Source organism: Cryptotermes secundus, unplaced genomic scaffold, assembly GCF_002891405.2.
Source record: "Cryptotermes secundus unplaced genomic scaffold, Csec_1.0 scaffold70, whole genome shotgun sequence".
Classification (NCBI taxonomy): domain Eukaryota; kingdom Metazoa; phylum Arthropoda; class Insecta; order Blattodea; family Kalotermitidae; genus Cryptotermes; species Cryptotermes secundus.
This window is the reverse complement of record NW_019734964.1, coordinates 4,662,289-4,685,195: the sequence shown is the minus strand read 5'-3', so window position 1 is coordinate 4,685,195 and position 22,907 is coordinate 4,662,289. Positions and strand designations below refer to the sequence as shown.

General features: G+C 41.9%; 1 protein-coding gene across 4 annotated transcripts in view; it reads left to right on the top strand.

The window, feature by feature from the left end:
* LOC111869011 (Ig-like and fibronectin type-III domain-containing protein 1) overlaps positions 1 to 22,907 on the top strand; it is a 631,957-nt gene that overhangs the window by 201,051 nt on the left and 407,999 nt on the right. For all 4 annotated transcript variants that reach the window (XM_023860183.2, XM_023860182.2, XM_023860181.2 and 1 more), the window contains one exon: positions 4,786 to 4,829. The gene's annotated coding sequence lies outside the window, so the exon portion shown is untranslated. The remainder of the gene's footprint in view (positions 1 to 4,785; positions 4,830 to 22,907) is intronic.

Sequence of the window (22,907 nt, the reverse complement as noted above, 5' to 3'; positions counted from 1 at the left end):
CCGCGCGGTGTAAGGCATGAACTCTCTTCGCTCGCTCGGACACTGGGATCGTGGGTTCGAATTCCACTCAGGGCGTGGATGTTTGGTGTATGTATGCGCCTATTCTGTGTGTGTGTTATCCTTTGTTGAGGTAACTGCCTTGCGACGGACTGATCACTCGTCCAAGGAGTCCTACCGTCTGCGAAAGAACGATTACAGAACTGAATAAGAGGCCTGGGCCCTGAATGGGCTGGAAGAACCATTGTAAAAAAAAATGTGACATAATGTAATAGCTTAATAAGAGACGTTGTCCGTTACTGAATAACGGCACAGTGAAATCGCTATTACATCATCAAACAAGTGGGCCATTTCTACGCAACGAATTAACATGTAACATTAGAACTGCTGGAGACTGTGTTTTCTGTGCAGTCCGACCCGAGGCTGTCGACAAGTTTCGCTTTCGGACATAACCACGAGATTCCTGAGTTAGATCGTTGGTTAAAACACAAGCAGAGATTATTAAAACTGTGGCAAGAAACCCCTGATCCAACATATAAAACGGAAGTCAACTGGATGAAGAAAACCACAAGAATAATGACCCGCAGAAAGGCACTTGAACAATGGGAAACAAAAATAGGGAATTGTGAGGTCACACCTTAGGCCGTGTGGCCTATTATGAAGTCCTTCACAAAGAAGAATAGAACAAAGGCACCAACAGCTGCTCATGTGTACCAAGTCTAGGCTGATAGAGGCCTTGTATATATTTACATATCGATGTAATAGAGTTACATGTAAAACTGTAAACAGTAGATATCCACAAGGAAACGGACTCTTGACAACTGACTTCACTATGTAGAACGCCGACATGTAAAATTGTAATGGTATGTACTACTGATTCTGACCGCTGTAAATGACAGCCCCGTCCTCTCCTCAGAGAGGGCGCCCCACTTCGACAAAATCGCAGCTGTCTGACAGTAACAAAACTCTGGTTTTGGACCCTAGATTGGGCTTGAGACTCCAAGACTGATTGACCCGCGGACCGTTAATCGTAACATAACTTTCACTTTGACGTCACTCGTAATCAGTTGAGAGTCGACAGTTGGGACAGTAGCCAGACGGGTAAGGGCATAAAGACGAAAGCTGAGGAATCTACATTTTTGTTAGCCATAACCTAGCACCGGCTAGTGAAGGCGAACTGAGAAGACTTAGTATGTGGTATAGTGAGAAGTAGATTGCGTCAATTAACGAGAGCGTTATAATTACTACTAGTTAAGGTTACATGTGTTCAATGAATCCAATTACTAAACCAAACCCCTTGTCTGGTCACTAACACGTAATAGTATTCTAGGGCCACACCCTCAACGACGTTTCAATTTCAGGTTATAACCTCACAGTTTGATATCGAGATTATATCCAAGTGTAGTTTTTCTTTTATTTGACACGGAAATTAATTTCTTTTTTCGCATGACTCTATTTGCATTCTCTTGTTCGAACAAATTTATAACCCGAAACACATTTGTTGCCCTTTAGTTTGGAGTATTAGCTGGTGGGAGCAGTACCAGATCAGCTGCAACTTCTGTGAACAGCTTACAACGGCGTCACTGCTACGTGCCTTCATTACGAAAACCTTTCACTTTTTTAAAGCGATCCACCGGGTGCTGAGGAATGAATGTGTTTTCGGTCGGCATTGTCAGTGGCGACGCTGCCCATGAATGATAATTCGTATGTTTTGTCGTGTCGTGTATGACATGGCGTGCAGTGACACTCACCTAGATAAGTGTGTCGCTTCAGCTGGTTCATAGAGATAATGGTATATGGGATATTTGTTTCATCGTTAGTACAGTGCACGACTCGAGAATTTGAGACCCATCACCCAGTCTCCTCTTCACAGACTTGCAATTATCTGGTTGCCCCACAACGTTCCGGTTATAGGATCTTGGCACGGACCGCACAGAAAACATTGTTTCCAACAGTTTCTCCAATGTTCGCGGACACAGTGGAACCTGCTTGTTTCGCTGTCGCTACCTAGTAATATGTCTACACGCTACGATATCATTATTTTGTGTAGAAAAATGTAAAATTTGCATTCTAAATATTCAGTCTTTGAAACCTGAAAGTTAATTTCTTATGTAGCCGATAAGAATGCGCCATACTTTTCGTTGTATTCGTTTCATTTTGCAACTCATAAATCGTGTTTCTGATTTTATTTCCGTGCCCTGTTCATATATTTCCTTGAAGATAGACCCAAATATTCTTCACATATTGGTTATAAGGTTCATAAATACGCGAGTGGCAAGGACATGTGCTTTGGTTAGGTGAAGGAAACCACAAAAGTCTGCATTTTTTCTTGAGAAGCAACAGATAGCCCCCCTGAATTCTTGTTATGCCACTTCTAGGACATGATTTTGGTTCCGTGGAGAATTATACTCCAAGTTGGGTTCGAAATTGAATATATTATCATTAGGAAAATGTGTCTAAAAAGTTAATACAAATGAAGATAAATGTAATGTGTGGACAAGTCACGAAACCACCATCTACTGCATTGTCATAACGTAACCAGCTATGAGCAACAAATCATGTGATAATATTTCGAAGTGTATGTACGTGAGATCAACGAGAAGATGAATAGAAATGAAATTGAAGCAGAAGTATAGTGAAATAACGGCAGTCACGATAGACGTGATTTAAATGAAGGATATAATAAATGCAAACCAATTTTTTTTTTGTAGGAAACTTTTGAAAACTGCTCTCTTGGAAGATTGAGAAGAGTATGGGAGGATTCAGTTGAGATGAACCTTAGGTTTTCAGTTGGTTAGTCTCTGTCTTCCCACCGCGGCGGCCCAGGTTCCAGCCCGGCTCTTCTCATGTGGGATTTGTGGTGGACAAAGTTAAAATTGGGCAGGTTTTCTCCGTGTTCTTCGGTTTCCCCAGACAATCTTCATTCCACCAACTGCTCCACGATCACAATCGTCTATCATCCGGGCCGGTACAGTAGGCCAGTAGTGGCCGCAGTACCAAGTGAACTCAGTCTCACCGCAATAATTCAATTCAGTTCAATTCAATTAATGTTTATTTTCGTGCAAACGTAATAACACATAGGCCAATTACAAAGTTAGCACGAGTACATAGAAATAAAATAATAATAATAATGATGATGATGATGAGGATGATAATGATAATTTAATTCAATTCGTGTTTATTTACGTGCAAACTTAACAACACAGAGGCCAANAATAATAATAATAATAATAATAAATTATAATAACAATAATAGGCTTTGCGTTTCGAAGATGGTTTGAAGTGGCTTATAATCGTGTCCAATAGCGAGGTCTGGGTTAGAGGCTCAAGTGGATACTTACACATATTGGTTTGGTTACTGAAATAGAGTTATATTCCTACGTGATTTTGCTGAATCCCGTGAAGCGTGACCGCGGTAGCGAAACTGCAAGTGGGAACTGTTCGTGACGCGGAAACCTAAACTTATTAGTAGGAACCTGAGACATCGACAGAAATTGCGTTGAGTCGTGATTGATAACTCGTCTTTATAAAGTCTACTTGCTTTTCCATCATAACTTGGAGTCACGACTAGACTGACACATCGTCATCATCATTACCGTCAAACCTGAATTTCCGGTACAAGAAACCACCCTCCTTTCCTCCATCGACTTCATTGTAGCTTACCTTTAGAGCTCAGAGCCATCAATCAAACGCAGGAAGACCCCGCCCTCTTCCATCTGCATTGAATAATGTATAATAGCTGACACAGCGAATTTAGTTTTATCGGATAAATAACATACAAACCAGAATCGTTAAACGTTCGTAGGAGAGACTGGAGAAGATTGCGTAACCAGTGTAATGACCGTTACAAATTTGACGGAAAATTACCTCATTGCCTACAGGAACTGTAGACTTGTTCCCACGGTGGAGACTGTGAAGGATTCTCTTCCATGCTGAATCAGTTTAATCCAGTTAATAGAGTCACTCCCTATTTCTCCATAGCCATTTTAGGCTACTTTCTTTATTTTGAAACCCATAAAGGGAGCCATATGAAATGACTTTTCTGTATGTCCGTCTCTCTGTGTATTGCCTCCTTTATTTTTGTTAGGGGCTCATGGTATCATATTTCTGTCTGTATGTCTGTGTGTGTCCCTCTCATTAATGTTTGTTAGGAGGCTTATGTGATCACCTAGCTGTCTCAGAATTACTGGGGTTTTGGACTTTGTCCATTGTCCGTATTCTGGAAACCAGAAAACGCAACGTTTTGGAGACTGGATCTGTTTCCGTTCTCAGGTGATGAGAGGGGAGATTGAGGTTAGTTCTTTCTATGGGACTCAGCAGAGTAGATGTCACTTCCCTCCTCACCTGAAGACGGAAACAGATCCAGTTGCCGAAACTTTATGTTTTCTGATTATACAGAATACCGGACGATGAACAAAGTCCCAAATCCCAATAATTCTGAGTGTTATGTACCATCGTCAGAACCCTTTACAATCTGTCTTGCTGTCTGTTTGCCTCCCCCCCCCTGTAGTTGCCACTCCCCTCAATTTTGTATTCCATGTTCTTTGTTGGCTGTGTCGTATCAAGGAAACTAGGCGATTAGTTCTTCGCAGGACTTATTGTAATATTATTCTGCAACCCAAGCATAAATGCAAAATGAATCGCTGCGTACCGAACAAATTCTGGCAGAATTAATGCAAGAAAGACAGAAGTTATGAGACAAAATGTACAAACTTGTATATTCTAATGTATCTGCAATAAATAAGAATTTCTAAATGATTGCTGCTGACAAAGTGCCTTTTGTTTCAGATTGGTCGTTAAGGAGAATCATCACTTGTGGAGGGAGAGCAAGGGTAAGTGAAGTCTTACATTATTTTTCTTACTGTGTATAATCAGTTTACCTTGATGTGTGAAACGATAGCACTAGGAGAATTCTCGTTCTATACAGAACCAATATTTTGACATAAGAAAATACATTATCAATTGTGAAAGAAACTGTGAGGATCACCGGTTTCGCGGCCGAGACTCGCACCGGACATATGAATACAAATCTAGAGCCTCTAGACCAGCCTGTTCGGCAGGAAACAGTGTTAGAACTGACCATGAAGCAGGGCTTGAGGGTCTTTTCTGGTTGGTTCGTGTGACTCAGGACAGGGACAAGCAACCGGTTCCTGTGAACACTGTGATGAACTTTCGGGTTCCGTAAAAGCCGGGGAATATTAGTTTCTTACGAAATAGATCCACTCTGCTCCAAGGAATTGGTTAGTTCTACAGGGTGAGTCTAAATTATTGTCGGGATTTCCGTGGCATATAATTTTTAAACCGGAAACACTATCATGAAACTGATTACGGAATATGAAAGTTTCATTATTTATAGAATTAATGCTGTAGAATGTTAAACAGCTACAACATGCGCACCTTCCGTGGAACGCAAGGTTTTAAAAATTGTGGACCACGGAAAACTGTGCTTGATGAATTAAGCAATATAATACGAATGAAGGTATAGCTCCATCATTCTTGAACACGGCGAGGGGTCAGCTTCACGCCACGGTCGCTTTCCCCCCTAGAAAATCGCCCTCGATACCCATGGATTACGAGGCTGGGTGGGCCCGCGAACCCATATGAACGCTATGAAGAGGACAGAAGTATTACTCATGCCAAGGTCGAACCCAGGCCGTCCAGCCTATAATGCGTCACTGTACCGACTATAGCTCCATATCCTGATGAAGTGACGCGTTACTATGAACTGCAAACTTGCGGTTATGTGGTGTCTGGGTTCTGGGTCACCGAAACAGAGAGCTGGTGTGAAAGGAAGATGTCGCTGGTTGAGAGGGAAAGCCACCGAGGTGGGAACGTGCCGGGGCGTGACGTGTCTCTTTCTCACAGCGCAGTGGCGTGTTTCAGTGGGCTTTCTTCGCTCTCTTGTGCGGAACCGGACGTATTTTGTGGCTTACTTTTCGGCCCTGTCCGTCGGGGCCCAGTCGAGGTGCCACCTAGGCATTCCCCACCCAAGATTTCGGATAAAGGCTAGAGTGTTGCCTCTGGACTACCCGGCTCTACAGGATCTTAATTAGAAACCTTGTTAATACAAAAGGCGTAGGGATACTTGCAAAGCCCAAGAATTCAGTGGGTTGCAGAAACCGCAATGGCATTGCCCAGGTAGGTGGACGCGAAAATGGTGTAGTAACTGCATGAATAAGCAAGTGACTGAGTAAGAGAATGAGTGAGCAAATGGACTCGTGAACTGACGAAAGGAAGGACGAATGATGAACAAAGAATGACAGAGATATTATTTGATTGAAGGAGTGAGTGAATAATTTAATGGGTAGAAGTGTCGGCCGCACTGTGTTCTGGGATGTGACGCCGTTAATATGGTAGAAGATGCCTACGCTTCGACCTTGAAGATGGAGGCAGTACATTCCTTCGATACGTCACTGAACTTCTACAGGGTCATCTGAGAAAACAGTAAACCTCTTAGTTGATCCTAGAAGAAAGCCGCGCCATAGCTCAAGCGGTTAGTCGCTGGCTTCCCACCGCAGCGGCCCGGGTTCGATTCCGGGTCTGGTCAAGTGGGATTTGTGGTAGACAAAGTGTCGCTGGGGCGGATTTTCTCCGAGTACTTCGATTTCCCCTGCCTATCTTCAGTCCACCAAATTCTCCGTCGTCATATTCACTCGGGGCAGGTAAAATAGGTCAGTCAGTGACCGACGTGCTGAGTGGACGTAGCTGGACTCCACCCCCCACTAAGCGAATTAAAAACAAAATAACGCCATGAATATGTAAGGTCTCTAAACATGTTGAGACGATTGTTTTTATTTAAGTAACCATGTTTTGTCAAATACGTTAACTGTATAAGTTCTAATATGAAGAGCGCTCGTGCATGATGAATCGTTTTAAGGTCTCTGTCTGGACTGAATGATTGAAAGAATGGCACGTGCGAGTCATGACAGCAGATCTCCGAGTCTAGACGGTGTGATGATTGACGATTCACGAATAGTCATGGAATGAATAGAGTTATTTTCGCCATACCGTGACTCGCCCATTACAGTCTGGTTCGTAAGAACACAAATATGATGTTAGCATTGATAGAAACCAAAGAGACATATTCTGAACTTCGAACCTCATTATCAGGTGCGTTATACTTGGCAGAAATTCAAGTGAACTAGGCTAATGTCCATTTAGAACGGCAAGAAATCTATTGACATGACGTGACTTCAAAACCAGATATATTACTCGTGTTCTACAGTAATTTCTATTTGCTTAACGTAAACAGTAAATATCTAGAAAGCAGTCTTCTGGGATATGGCGTCTTGTAAATATTGCGTTAACCGACGTTTCGGAGGAATGTATTGCCTCCTGAAGATGGAGGCTATACGTTCCTCCGAAACGTCGGTTAACGCAATATTTACACGGCAAGATATCCCAGAAGACTGCTTACTTCATAGTCACCTCCGTGAAAACCTCAAATCTTGCATAATAAACATCTAACTCCAAGTAGCAGGGTCTTTGAGAAGCTAATAGCCTCTTAGCAGGTCAACCAATTGTATCGTCTTTTATGGAATACTGAAAGCTCATTGCAGTGTTCACAAGATCCAACAAACAAGACTGAGTTTCTGTATGGTATTTTTTAGCATGCTGGATTTTTTGCTGTGATGTCGTGAGCCCCTCGCTCAACCCTCACGATGGAGGACCACTTCATGTAGATCGTCTGCAGCTGCTTACATTCGTAGCTGCCGTCTATATGTGGAGGTTCTGTCCTTCATCCGCAACTTGAGGAGCAAAATGCCGTTGTAACAAGAGACACTTAACATGCCATACAGCGTCTTTAGATTGGTTGTTTGTTTTGTGATTTATTTAACGTAATTTTATTAACTCCTATGCTATAGTTGGAGAGTCATGAGTGATGAATTGGGAAGAATTCCTGGGTAATCTCTAAATTTGAGTCTCTGTACTGAGTCTGATATTTATTCAACATACTGACGGTTCGAGTCTCAACCGGACATCGGATACCTGAAATGTTTTACATTAATCGCTACTATATGGAATAATGTCTCGAAATAAGTTACTACCTTTTCTTCTCCTTTTCATTTTGCCTTTATGACCATTCGAATTTTAATAATCGTAGTCTGAAACTAAATTTCGATAGCTTTGCTCCTATAGATACCTATCTGCACGCCACTGATCAAGTTTTCTATGCCGTTACTTTAATTCTATCACGATCCACCTTGAGGTTGGAAATGTCTGCAGTCATTCACAGGATGAGAACTTTGAATAAGTTAATATCATTTGATCTAAGGAGGCGAAATTAATAAGTTATGTTGTAGTAGTATCAGTGGCGTAAGAAGTGATGCAACGTCTTCAGTATCCTTGCTCTTCCATCAGTTTTCTCATGCATCTTAATGAATAAATTACGTTTCGTGAATGAAATATCTTGTGTTCCCTTGTGTTGTAGCAGTTGCGTGCTGGCTCGTACCTGTATGGAACGCTCTGCGTTGAGCGTATTTAAAATATCCCTGTCTAAAACAAAACAAACTCCGTGGCCTGTAGTCCGCAAGCGAACTATACCGACCGAGCGACCGTCCCTTGTCGGCGAAGTTAGTGCCAACTTTAGGGGATAGAAGGTGTCGTGTGTTCAGCGCAACGAATTCCCATGGCCGTTAATTTCGGTTTTCTAGACCGGAGCCGCTGTTTCTTTGAAATAGCTCCTCAGTTATCTTCACGAGGCTGAGAGGACCCCGTTCCAGACCCATTACTTCTCAGAAAATCTGTAGCGTTGGGAATCGAGCCTAGGACCTCTGGATCTGTAGCCAGAAACTCTGACCACTAGACCACAGAAGCGGTCCTGTCCCTCTTTAACCATTCTGTAATTAGTTATTTGGTTAGCGTATATTAAATAATAACTATGTTACTGGGTAATTAACAAAATGCCAGGGCACGTATGAATCAGTAAGTTTAAAACCCGAGGATGTGACAATAGCCAGGACTGTGGCATGTCTCACGTATTGGTGATAGGAGCGAAACATTGGCAGGATGATTATTTGCAGCTGAAATTGGTAGAAACTTGGGGAAACCCCTGCTACAGTGCCAGTTCGTCCGACATAGAATCTCACAAGAAGTCGTCTGAGGTTGAAAGCGAGGTTTTACCCTGATGATCCGGCTTCATACTGCCTGAGATATGACACCACCCCTCAGCTTAAACTGTACATGAAAGTAACCTGTGTTCGCAGTTAAGATATTGCTATTCATGTCTCCTACTCGTGTTACAACGTGTGCAAGAAATCAGCAAGTTTTTGTTGACTTACACTCTGACAAGTTTATGGATAGTAATTTCCAAGCCTTGCGAAGGTTAAGTTCATGTAAACATACTTTTCATTTTCTGTCAAGTTCCCTTTTTGACATAAGATACGCGGACAAAGTGATCCAAACAAGAAGAAATTGTCTCGTCGTAATATAACAAGAACTTCTTGAAGAAATATTCGCCTACGTTCTTCATAGGACACGGACCGTATAGAAAACATCGTGTCCGACAAGTCTTCTATTTTTGCGAGTGTATTCGTTGCAGCGGTAACTCTTTTTTTACCTAGCCGTTGTCTGAACACGACAGGGGAATACAGTTACAGACACACAGATTGATGGGAGCGATTTATGAAGTACGCCTTTGAGATGGACTCAGGTGCCATGTTATACATACCAAGTTTCATGAAGATTGGTTCGGCAATTCAAAACTTGATGGGTGGGAGATACACAGACACATAGGGAGAATGGTGATCTCATCAGCCAACTTTTATTGTTTCAAAATAAGGAAAGTAGGTTAAAAATGGAAAAGTTTTATATCGGTTTTCTAGTAAGGTGTTCTGCCATTCATCAGAAATAAGTAGGATAGGCACTACACGGTGAAGATGGCAGGTCGCTTTGTACAGAAACGCATCTCTATAGGCCGCTCTGTCATTCCAAGAAACCGCATAATATGTAGGACGGTTTACTATGCCTGTTCGAGACGTCATACTCCATTGCTTGAATACTGAGAAATTGGCTTACGATTAACGATCACCGGTAGCCGTCCTTCGCCACATGCGGTTAATTTCCTTGTCAGTAACACGTTGTATATTAGCTAAATTCTACAACGTAGCCTCTTGTTGCGTTCAGTTCATTTTCTTACATCCATCCTTCACCTGTATCCGAAACGTCAGTGATGTTGTTCTGTCATATAATTATTTATTGTTTACTCAGTCACTATTATTCTTTTTATTGCTAGTGGGGTGGGACTAAGTCCCTTGTACTGCGGCCACTTCTGGCCTATTGTACCAGCCCCATATGATAGGTGAGGGTGATTTTGGAGCAGTTGGTGGAATGAAGATTGACAGGGGAAACCGTAGTACTCTAAGAAAACCTGCCCCAGCGCCACTTTTTCCACCACAAATCCCACTTGACCAGACCCGGGATCGAACACGGGCCGCCACGGTGGGAAGCCAGCAACTAACCGCTTGAGCTATGGCGCGGCCTTCAGTCACTGTTATACACCACACATTGAATTAATTAGATCAAAACACGATATTTTTCGAACACCATGTGGTTACCCTCAGGTAGTTGCATCTGTTCTATATTCCATCAGGCCAGTTGATGAAGGTAAAGTTGTCCATGTGCTCGACGAATTAAGCACTACGCCATGAAGGCGTATAGGGGAGTGGATGTATAGATCCACATTCTCTTGAATTCGGCACTAGTTGGTGAGTTGTCAGTTTAAGGCTCATGCCGCTTTATCCCTGGGGAAAGAGGCCCGGTACCCATTGGATAAGAGGCTGGGAGATACCCCAGAGCCAGTCTGGACGACTTTGAGAATAGAAAATTCTTGACTCTACCGGGACACGAATTCCGACCCCTCGGTCGTCCAGCCCGTAGCAAGTCGCTATACCGACTGCGCTATCCCGGCTCATATTGTCATTCATGATAAAAATAGAAGGAAGCGTTTACTTTAAAATCAAATTTGAAATTGGGATTAACATTAAATTTAGAGCCAAAATTATTGCTGAAATTGATGCTGAGTCCCACCATGATAATATCTGACGTTATAAATTTGGCTGCTTCTGTTACTTGGAGAATTTCGTGCGGGTTTTCCTGTTGTCCCTTGGTGCCTGGCTGTATGGAGAGCAGATGAGAACAGTTGTCGTACAGACAACCGATGAATGTAGCCAACAGTTGGTCATATGTAACGCGGATTTCCATTCTTGGCAAAACGCAAAGGACGATTCACCATTCAGTTCACCACGAAACGGACGGTGGGCCAGGCTTCGTAAGTGGAAACTTCGCAGAATAGAACAGACTTTCTAAATTAAACTTCTGTTCTCAGGATGAGATACTTTTTTTTTTTCGAAAATATTGTAATATAAAAATAGACACGTGTTTTCAAAATTAAATAAATGTTCTAAAAAGAAATATGTTGTTAGAACGAAATGTGTTGTAGCTTCAGAATGGAATGTATGTTTTAACAAATTTTAAAATATGCTTTTCTTCTCCGTAAGTAACAAGTTGTGTCGGAATGAAAAATATGTTCTCTAAAATAAAAAAAAAATGTATTCTTAGACTGGAAGATGCAGTACCAGGATGAAAAAATGTTTGCTCAAAGTCAGACAGGTTTTCTTAACATAGGATTCTTGTTCTTAGATAGAACAAAACTTTGTAATGTCAGAAGGAAACAAATAATGTGCAAAAAATTAAACACATTTTCTCAGAGTAAAAATGCGTCACTCTAGAATGAAGTATATGGTGTCAGAACGGAAAATATTCTCCGAACGAAACATGTTTCCTTAATGTAAGATTTGAGGTTTTCACGGCGGTGACTATGAAGAAAGCTATTTGCTGGGATGTGGTGCCGTGTATATATTGTGTTAACCGACGTTTCGGAGGAACTTATCGCCTCCATCTTCAAGGTAAAAGAAAAATAAAATTCGCAAGCGAGAAACCAACGTGAGCAGGTGCTTCTACTCTTAAGATGGAGGCGATAGTTTCCTTCGAAACGTCCGTTAACACAATATCTACACGGCACACATCCAAGAAGACAGCCTTCTTCGTGTTTCCTTAATGATAGAAGGAACGGCTTTCCCACCTGCCTCTTACTGGTTTCTTTCTTTTTCGACTCTGAAGACTGAGGCAGTACATTACTCCAAAACATGAGTGGATTTCTACAAGATTACGTAGAATTATTTCCCAGAAGTTGTTACTCTACATTCCCATCGATACGAGAACCCCAGATCCAACACATGATCTCAGAGGCCTGTTCATTTCAAAGTTAATAACACCGATTAAATAACTGACTGCCTGGTAACTTTACCGCTGAAGCAATTCTGCGAAAAAGCTTCGTTACACTTTATCTAGTTCAGAACGACACATCTGCGTGTTCTGCTTCCCTTTGGGAAGCAGGTTGCTTGCAGCGGCAAACAAATAGCAAGTTTCATTTGCCATAATTGAGTTACATAATAAAATAAGCAAGTTACGTTATTCTGTGGAGCTGAAATTAAACAAGCTATGTCTGCATTAATTTTTAATGTTGCGTACGAAAGTGATGATCCAAATAAACCGTGCAACATCACAGGTGAGGGAAAGTGTAACATTCCCCGTCGTCATAGTTTCGTTTCCCACGGATGGATTACCTCCTATTTTTTTGTATATAACATCTCGTGGTGTAGTCGTAAGTTTTGTGTGTTTAAGAAGTCCCGAGGATGAATATCGTCTTGAAAATCTACTGTTCCGACTAAGGCTTTCAGTGTGGTTCTGCAGTCCGTCCAAACATTCCGGAGAAATACCTGACAGTATGTCATTACAACTTCCACGTGTTTGCTCCTGAATTCATCATACATAATTATATCATCTCTCGCTATATGTAAATGTTAAAGTGTCGTTAAATGAATATGAAGTTCATGGAAGAAGTAATTCCCTGATTTTCTTTGATACGACAAGAACCGCATACAGAACGACGCCTTCAAGAATTATTCGTTGCTGCGGGAACGTGTTTACACAGTCGTTGTTTATCGACGTTTGCGGGACACATAGACAGACCCACAGACCTACATTTAGTACGACTCGAACGGTATAGAAAACGACGCGTCCAACAGTTCTTCTGTTGTTGCGTGTGTTCGTTGCCTAGCAACATATACATACAGACACAGACTGGTGGGAAGGATTTATTAAGGACGCCGTTGATATGGGCTCGGATGCCATGATATATGTACGTAAAGGTTGTTTCAGGCATTCAAAAGTTGATAAGGAGAATACACGTACGAATAGACACGTATAGACACAGAGACCGCAAAATGACCTTCGAAGCCTTGTTTTTTTTTTTTCAAAGTAAGGAGGAAAGGCTAAAAAGCAGTTTAAAGTAAGTAGTCGGATACAGGCGGCCGATTAGGGTAGCCGAGCGGTCTAAGGCATGTACTGTCTTCGCTCGCTTGGAAACCGAGATCGTGGGTTCGAATCCCACTCAGGGCATGGATGTTTAGTTTGTCTGTATGCATTTTTCTGTGTTTGTGTACACGTAGAGGCCTTGCGACGATCTGATCACCCGCCCAAGGAGTCCTACCAAATGTGTAAGATCTAGAAAAACCGAAGTGAAAGGAGAAGTTCATGGAGGTAGGCCTAGGCCCACTGGGGCTGTAGTGCCAAGGAAAAAAAAAAGTCAGATACAGGCGCTTTTTAAACTAACAAAATGAAGTCACAAACCTGGATCTCTTCATTTCCAAACCCCCCCCCCCTCCAAAAAAAATTACGACTGCCACGAGCAGGTGACCAGAGACAAGCTGCTTGGCATTTTCATGTCGCTTCCAGTTTGTTCATTTTGGCGCCCCACATTTGTCAGACTTATGGATCTGTGCGGAGCTCCCCAGCTTCGATTCTCTGCCTGGATGCAGAATTTCTTTGTACACAGATCGATGCTTACACGACTGCCGAATATCAAGACTTCAAACAAGTATCATCTTACCTCGGGGATGCAGTCATACCTCTTTAATCGACGTTAATTGGTTCCATGAAACGTCGCAAATTAATGATTCGTTTGTTAATGAACCAAATTTTAACATTTGCATTTTTCATTTTAGGGCCCATAGTTTCGCTAATATTATTCAGAATGTTGTGACAGGAGGTTGGAGAAAACTGCATAATGAGGAGCTTCATAACTTGTACTCTTCTCCAAGTATAATTAGAATAATCAAGTCAATGAGAATGAGATTCTCAGATAACATAGTACGAATGAGGGAGAGGAGTAACGCATATAGGATATTGGTGGGAAAATCGGAAGGAAGGAGACTACTAGGAAGACCAAGGCGTAGGTGGGTGAACAATATTAAAATGGATCTTAGAGAAATATGATGGGATAGTATGTATCGAATTGATCTGGCTCGTGATAGGGACCAGTGGAGGGCTCTTGTGAACACGGTAATGAACCTTCGGGTTCCATAAAATGCTTGGAAGTTCTTGAGTAGCTGCACAATTGGCATGAGTGAGTGTACAATATTATTAAAAACAGTGAACACTGATAGGATTGCTCTGCCACACTGCCAGAATGGCTGGCCGACATGAATGAGGTTGTAAACATGGGTAATGCGCGCGCATCAGCGCTAGTCGATTGTCCGAGAAATGAGGGCTCTTTGGGTATTTAGTCATATTACGGGAGCGCCGATGGATTAGTGGTGCATGACTGTATAGGATCCCCTATTAACTCTCTCGTCACACCATTGATACCTTTCCCCTGTCGTGAGAAGATCCAGGGGCCCTAGCTTAAAGAAAGTTATTTTCGTAAGAGTGGAGTCGAAATTGAATTTTCCTGTTCTAATGCAGCCAGTCTGATCACTTGTGGAATATAAGGGTCTCCCTAGTAGCATTTATGATTATATGTCTTCTTCGTATCGCGGGTTCGCGTAGTCGTAACCTATATAGAGTTTGACTCACGAAAGAATTGCTGGCGAAGAAACGCAGGACTCCCCTGCCAGTGTCCTCTTCTTTAACAGGCAGCAATGGCCTGCCTTTGCAGTTTGCCAAAGTCGAAACGACGTATAGGATCAGGAACCTCTTCTGTGTAGTAGCTACTAGCTCCAGGAACTTCTGTATAACCATCTCGCTCCCCGTGTTTATTGGAAATTTCCCAAGTGCACACCGGTCCGCGACTTGTACATACCTTTCAACCTTCCATGTGTTTACAATTATATAACAAAATTGTGCAGTCAACAAGCAGAGGCCACACAAAATCATGAGAATGAACATGTTCATAGTGTAGGACAAGGCGAAGCCAGACATAGAAAATCTAAGAGCTTAAACTTGATGGTGGTCAAGCTTATGACCTTGCATGTGACTAAGCAGCCGTTGAAGCGTAAGATAAGTAAGATAGGCATTTTTGTATTGCTAGTGGGGTGGGACTAAGTCCCTTTCACTGCGGCCACTTCTGGCCTATTGTACTAGCCCCAGATGATGAGTGAGGGTGATTGTGGAGCAATTGGTGGAATGAAGACTGGCAGGGGAAACCGAAGTACTCGGAGAAATCCTGCCCCAGTGCCACTTTGTCCACCACAAGTCCCACTTGACCACATCCCGGTATCGAACCCGGGCCGCCGCGATGGGAAGCCAGCGACTAACCGCTTGAGCTATGGCGCGGCCTAAGATATGTATAATCACGTTGCAAAGCCTGTATTGATATAGGAACTTGTATATAGTGCATAAGGAAGAATTTTCAATAACATGCTACGTGTTCGATATATATACACTTGAGAAAGTCGAGGTGAAGCATGTTCATGACAGACAAACATATCCTCTCATCAGATAGGATGTTACATAAGGGCTATGACAACAAGGGTTCAGATGAAAAAAATCTCTGGTCGTGAGCCTCAAAGTCTTGGCACTAAGACTAACTGATTGGACGTATTATGAACCCCTTCTTGATACTGGCATAGGTGCCCGGACATAGGGGCTAGCTCTATCTATTGGACCCAACTGAGTAGGTTTTACCTGAATCAAGTCTCGGAAACGTTGTGTCTTAAAAAATAAACGTGACGGTTTTTAGAAAATAGACAAGACGATGGATAATGTCCAAAAACAATACTTGTAGCAATATACCATCGTCACAAACTTTTATATCTTATCTGATTGGAGGTAAACTGCGAGCCATGTAGCAACTTTGACTTTATGTCTACAGTCAGTCATGAGTTGAGAGTTAGTCGCCATCATGAGTTAGTTATGAGATGCTCGAAGGCCAGCAAGGACCATTACTGGGACCTGTTACCATTCAAAGACTGTTGAAGACACCGAAAACTGAGAACACCTAGTTTGTTCTTTAGAGAGAAGTAGATTGCGCGAATTAGTGAGAGCGTTATAATTACTTGTAGTTACGGGTTATAGTGTTTCAATAAATCCAATTACCAAGCACATATATAGTCACTAACACGTGACAGTATGAACAAGCAGCCTTTAAATTGCATTTACTCATTTTCAAGCAATGCCTTGCGTAATAGCTGTCCAGAGAACATAAATGTTACGGGGATATCATCTGCATAACTTCGGGGACAAATACTCGTGTTCTTGGTAACCACGTCAGTGCATTCTTGGATGAAATTGCAGCTTGTATTGACATAACACGAGGTTATGTGTCATGACAAGTTATGCTGCTTGAAATGATACGGTATTCGGAACATACCCCGTGACACACGTACATTGTCTATTGTTTCTGATTTCCCAGTGATGGACGCACATCGCATGACTGCTGACAAGAAGGTCATGTTCGAGAATGTTATATTTTTAAGTTGGGGTTTCATTACGTGGTGAATAAGCATCATGTTCGTCCTTCCGTCTGTACGTGTAGCCCACACTCGAGCATTCTGCCGTAACATGACAGAGTAATTCAACTGACTACACGGGGCTGTAACACAGAAGACAGAGATCCCCATAACCACCGCTGTAAGGACCTAGATCATGTATAATTGTACCTTTGTATTGATAGAAGCGTGGCTTGTTGTTTTAAGTGATGAACGTAAAAAAGATAAAGCTATGTTTAATGTTCGCGTCCTGCTTTAGGAGTATAAATAATAATACAAATTCCACCGTCAACGCAACTGTAATTTATTAGCTTATGTTCGACTACATGTTTCGACCCTTATAGAACCATCTTCAGGTGTTGTGATTTACACATTTTTATTATTTAATTGTAAACCATGTATTCATATTTATATACATATCTTTAAAATGACTACTTTTTATGTACATTTATATTCTAATAGCTAGATGTTGATTTAAATACAAAATATTTATGAACTAAATTTAAAAATTAAAAATTAATTTTACTAATTTTTAAAATTAATTAATTTTAAAGTGTAGTATGCTGTATTCAGCATAGTGTCTGTTGCTCTAGTGGACCATGCATCTATTCGTCTGATTCTCTTATTATTGGCTAGATTTGTTTGTGCTGTTTCTTGAGCACGAGAAGCAGCATAGACTACGCAGCAAAACATACTACATAAACTAGACAACACAACAGTAACAGTCGACCTCCTTGTAATAAGAAAGAAGATAAATTTGTGCCCCACGCGTTGGCCTCCCTTTACTCCCAGGAATATTCCTGGTACTTCTTTCTGTTAGAGGCCGAGTCGACCCCAGGACCATAGTGCGGCTGGAAGGACTAGGTCAATTGAAAAATCCAGTGACTTCATTGGGAATCGAACCCTCGTCCTTCCGACTTGTAGCACAGTACCTCAACCAACTACGCTACCGCGTGCTCCCAATAAAACCAGTGACTCCCGTAAATTACTGTGCTCAACCAGAAATTCTTGTTCTATACATCATTCGAAATGCCTAAACAAACGAGAGGCAAATTGGGTTTGAGGTTCTCACAGAGGTGACTCTAAAGATTTTTGTCTTCTGAGTTATAACGCCGTATAGTCTCGTAAATGTCAACAGTTGAAGCCATTCATACCTACGCCGTGGTGATTTCTTTCAAACTTTTATTTATACTCTGAAGATGGACGTGATATATTCCTTGAGACTTGGTCGACTTTCATTTGGCTACACGGCGTCTTATCCAACAATATAGAACACTTTTCAATCGAGAGACAGCTAGCGGGAGGAGTTGAAAGCGGCATTTACTACTTACCGACTGATCCACAGTGTTCGCCGTGTCTTAACGTGCTACTGTTGCATGTTCTGCACAAAGAAAACTTCCTTGGACGTGTAAACTAAGCAGAACACACTGTCGCCTCAACCCATTGTTTACTGATATGCAGCCCAAAGACATCCTGAATAGAGTAGGTATACATCTCCTGTCTGGCACAGGTGCGTCACAGAGAGGAGATAATAAGTCTTAAAATAGTCACAAAACCTATTTTTTCTTTGCAGGAAAGCCGGCTCACAGTAGGGGAAGTCCTTTTGTTTACGGCGTATGCTACGAGTATTCTGGCTTTATATGGATATGAATTTATTATGATGTTTACAAACTTTAAAGACGATCCAACATACAGACGAGAACTAATGTCAAATAACATGTTTTATCGTTGAGAATTCTGTCCTAGATTTCCAAGTACATTGCCTCTTTTTCACATTCTTTGAAGTTGTTCATGAATTGTCACCTTATTTTCTTGGTGGGCCTTTCTTTCCTCAGGCTACACGCCCATTTTAGTTTAGCCTTAGCCTCATTTAGAATTATCGTTACTATTCGTGGGCCTATATCCGCATTCTGTGGAACAGCGGAACAGAGGCCGGGCCATAGCTCAAGGGGTTAGTCGCTGGCTTTCCACCGCGGCGTCCCGGCTTCGATCCCTGGTCTGGTCAAGTGGGATTTGTGGTGGACAAAGTGGCGCTGGGGCGAGTTTTCTCCGAGTACTTCGGTTTCCCCTGCCAATCTTCATTCCTCCAAATTCTCCATCATCATAATCACCCGGGGCAGGTACAATAGGCCAGTCAGTGGCCACCGTGCCGAGTGGACCCAACTGGACTCCACCCCCCATTAAGCGAATTGACAGAGGAACAGAAGATGCTGTGTTTGCAACTTGAATAGTGAACAGTGTGGGGAGAACAAAAGGGGAGGAATTTTCTTGTAATTTCTGTTGTGATTTTACTTAGTTTATTTGTGGATATACAGCCTTTATGCCTTAAGGAACTAAATGTATTTGTAACATGAAAATTGCTGAAAATTGTAGCTGGAATCATTGAGAAGTAAGGCGACGATGTACCATCTAAGTGAAATCTTACGGAATCGTGAACTGTTAGGCTGTCGGGTAGGTTCTAAAGGGTTCTGACGATGGTGTATAACACTCAGAATTGCTGGGTTTTTGGACTTTGTCCATCGTCCTTTATACTAGAAACTAGAAATTTGATCTGTTTCCGTCCTCAGGGAGATGAATGAAAGACACTTACTCTGTTGGGTCCCTTAGAAAGAGCTAACCTCAATGACTGGACAACCCCTGTCAGATTTACATAGCTATTTAATCACCTGAGACCAGGGCTAATTCGGCATTGTTTTCTAGTTTTAGAATACCGTACGGAGGGTCTAAACACCCGTTAATTCTCTACAAAACCGTCTTTTGTTGCACTCTTCCGGAAGACGAAAGAAAGACATGAAGTAAGACATCAAGAAATTAGGGAAGGAAAGAGACAAATACAAGAAATAAATATTAATCAAGACGGAATGAAAGACAGAAAGGGTGAAGGAATGAAATGAGGCAGAAAAGAGGAAGATTGAAAGCTAGAAAGAACTCAGTGGCATTTCTCACCCAAAAGTGGCTCGCTTGCAGGTCGATGTACAAGTAAGCTCACATAGAACTTCAAGGGCTGTTAGCTGACTGTCTTAAGTTAGTACGAGTACGCGTGTAGACAAAGATCTGTATGTTTTCTAATCTCTATGCTTCACGAGCCTTGTTACGCTTTCTTTTCACGTTCATGTCAGTTTAGCGCTTGGCACATTCATTTACCTGTTTGCGGCATTCTTGACCCTAAAATCTGAATGCCTTTCGTAGCTCGCACTGAAGAGTGAGATGAACAGAACTGACCTGTGTTCAGCTACGGCAACTAAGCTGCCTTTATAGGCAATGGTTCTGCATGGTACAAACATAATGCTTTACTGAACACGCTTATGCTGTAGCAATGAGACCCGTAGCTTTAACTCCATGGAGCTGAGTCCTTGTTGAGAGGCCGCTAGTCGCTCAGTTACTCAATAACTCTCAAATATTTTATGGAACTCAGTGGTTCGTTACCGTGTTAGAAGAGCCCGCATTGGTCTCTATCGTAAGCCAGATAAATCCATTCCATACCACCCCATCCTATCTAAGATCCATTTTAATATCATCCAATGACATATATCTTGGTCTTCTTAGTGGTCTCTTTCCTTCTTGTTTTCCCATCACGATCTTTTTTTTTTCCATGCATGCTACATTCCTTGCCCATCTCACCCTTGACTTGATCTTTATAATTATGTTTGGCGAAGAGTACACGTTATGAAGCTCCTATGCCCTTTTTCTAAACATGTTACTTAATCACGCTTGGGTCCAGGTTTTGCCCTCAGGACCCTGTTCTCATATACATTAAGTTTGTGTTCTGCCCTTAATGTCAGAGACCAAGTTTCACACTCATACAAAACTACATAAAATTATAATTTTGTATGTTTTATTTCTACATACATAGATATCAGGCGGGAGGACAAAATGTTCTGTACAAAAAGTTGCTATTGAATTCTGTCTTCCTTGATTCTCAGATTATTTTTAACTACAAAATACGTCGGCAACAAAAATTCCACTTACCTTCCAAATTAGTGCGCTCGTTTCATTATTTGCTTATGTTTATCGTGGAAAGGCGATCTTTTTTGTTTAAATAAACGCGTTGATATTTCCACTTAATTTTATAGCCTTAAGGTTTCTCCAAATACGTCTAGTTATATACGGGATCGCCTCGTGGTTTTACCAGTAAGTCGAATGATACAGGAAGATGATTATGTGTTAAATAGATAAAGGTTTGGAAGGAGGCAGTGATGATAAGTTTCAAAGTTCTACAACAGTGCTCGACTGGAGACACCAAAGAAAAGAACGAGAAATCTATGTAAGATTTGAGGTTTTCACGGCGGTGACTATGAAGAAACAGTTTTCTGAGATGTAGCGCCGTGTAGATATTGTTAACCGACGTTTCGGAGGAACATATCGCCTCCATCTTCAGGGTAGAAAACAAGAAGAAATCCGCGAGCAAACCAGCGTGAGCAGGTGCAACAGACTGGTTCGCTCGAGGATTTCTTCTTGTCTTCTACCCTGAAGATGGAGGCGATACGTTCCTCCGAAACGTCTGTTAATATCTACACGGCGCCACATCCCAAAAGACTGATTTCTTCAACGAGAAATCTGTCAGGTTAGGCTATACCGCAGCCGAGATTGGAATAGGCTACTTCTCGAATATAAGTCTAGTTCTTTGTAAGGAGCGCAACTGAGAAGGATCTAACTCTTGTCCCCTTAGCTGATGACGGAATCGGATCCAGTTTCCGAAACGTCGTGTATGTCAAATATACCCGAAACATTGGTCAATACCCGACAGAATATTCTTTCAATGAATCTACCATCGTCACAAACTTTTCGACAAGATGTTCTTATTGCAACATTTCCCGGAGCCCCATTTGAAAGTTAGAAACACGTTCTGTATGGTCTCATAACTGAGAACATGTTACTTTGGTCTTGTAAAACAAATCATACAAAGAAGATTATTATTATTAATTTATTTAATTTGAAACAAAGCCACAGGAGAGCATGATTACCCCCAGTTTACAGGAGCTCACTAAATTGGAGCACGCTCACCGCCATGTTCTTCTGCAGCCCACCAGAGGAGATTGTACTCCTTTCACGTGATAACAGTCCTTGTTTTCCAAGGAATTAAGGCGGAAAGTTGCAGCCGTGTTACACAGACTCAGTAGACCTACCTAAAAGCAATAAGTGAATTTACAGAATCTGCAAAACGGTTTACAACAAAAACTTACTTCGTCAGGAATCGGGATAGCGCAGTCGGTATAGCGACTGGCTACTGGCTGGACGACCGAAGAGTCGGGAGTTCGAGTCTCGGTAGGGGCAAGAATTTTCTGTTTTCCATTCGTCAAGACCGGCTCTGGGGCCCGCCCAACCTCCTATCCAGTGGGTATCGCGGGCTTTTTCCCCGGGGGCTAAAGCGGCCGGGGCGTAAAGCTGACTTCTCACCTCCAGCTAGTGCCTAGGTCAAGAAAATGTAAGTCTATATATCCTCTCCCGTATACGCCTTCATGGCGTAGTGCTTAATTAGGTAAGCATAAGGACAGCTTTAGCTTTTTATCTTTTTTAATTATTCATGAAAGTAGCTGGTTGTCGCACTTGAGATAATCGCTAGAGCGTAACAGCTGCATCAGCTTGCTCGATGAACTCGTATTTCATTTGTTATTATTTCAGCGTTTGTTTTCATGTTATACAATTTCAGCGTTTGGTCTTGTAATACCCGTCATTTTGTTCACCCTTCGGTACAGTGTTTAGCACCTTGAATACTTTCTCCTCGGTTTCCTATGTCTCAACGACAGAGGCAGGCACTGGATGCTGTAACCTATTACCATAACTGAGAGCTGTGATGCGGCAGAAGATGAGCTAAGAACCCTGCCTTGAAGGCCAGCAAGACGCGCTCAAGTTGGTCACCATGTTTCTGGGTCGAGTCACACGCCGAGAAACTCAACATATTGCAGCATCTCTTACCAGAAGTCATTTACGAAACTGAGAGAGCTTATTATCGTCAGGCGACGAAACTAATTTGTTTTTGTGTGTTGATTTTAGTAACTGCATTACAAGTTCAGAGATAATCCTCTAAATTACGTAACAGGAGAATGTCAGTATTATGTTCTGTATTTTGTAACGACCTTGTTGAAAAGATGAACGAGCCTCTTTGACTTCATTATTTACGTAAAATTGAAGTTCATTCAA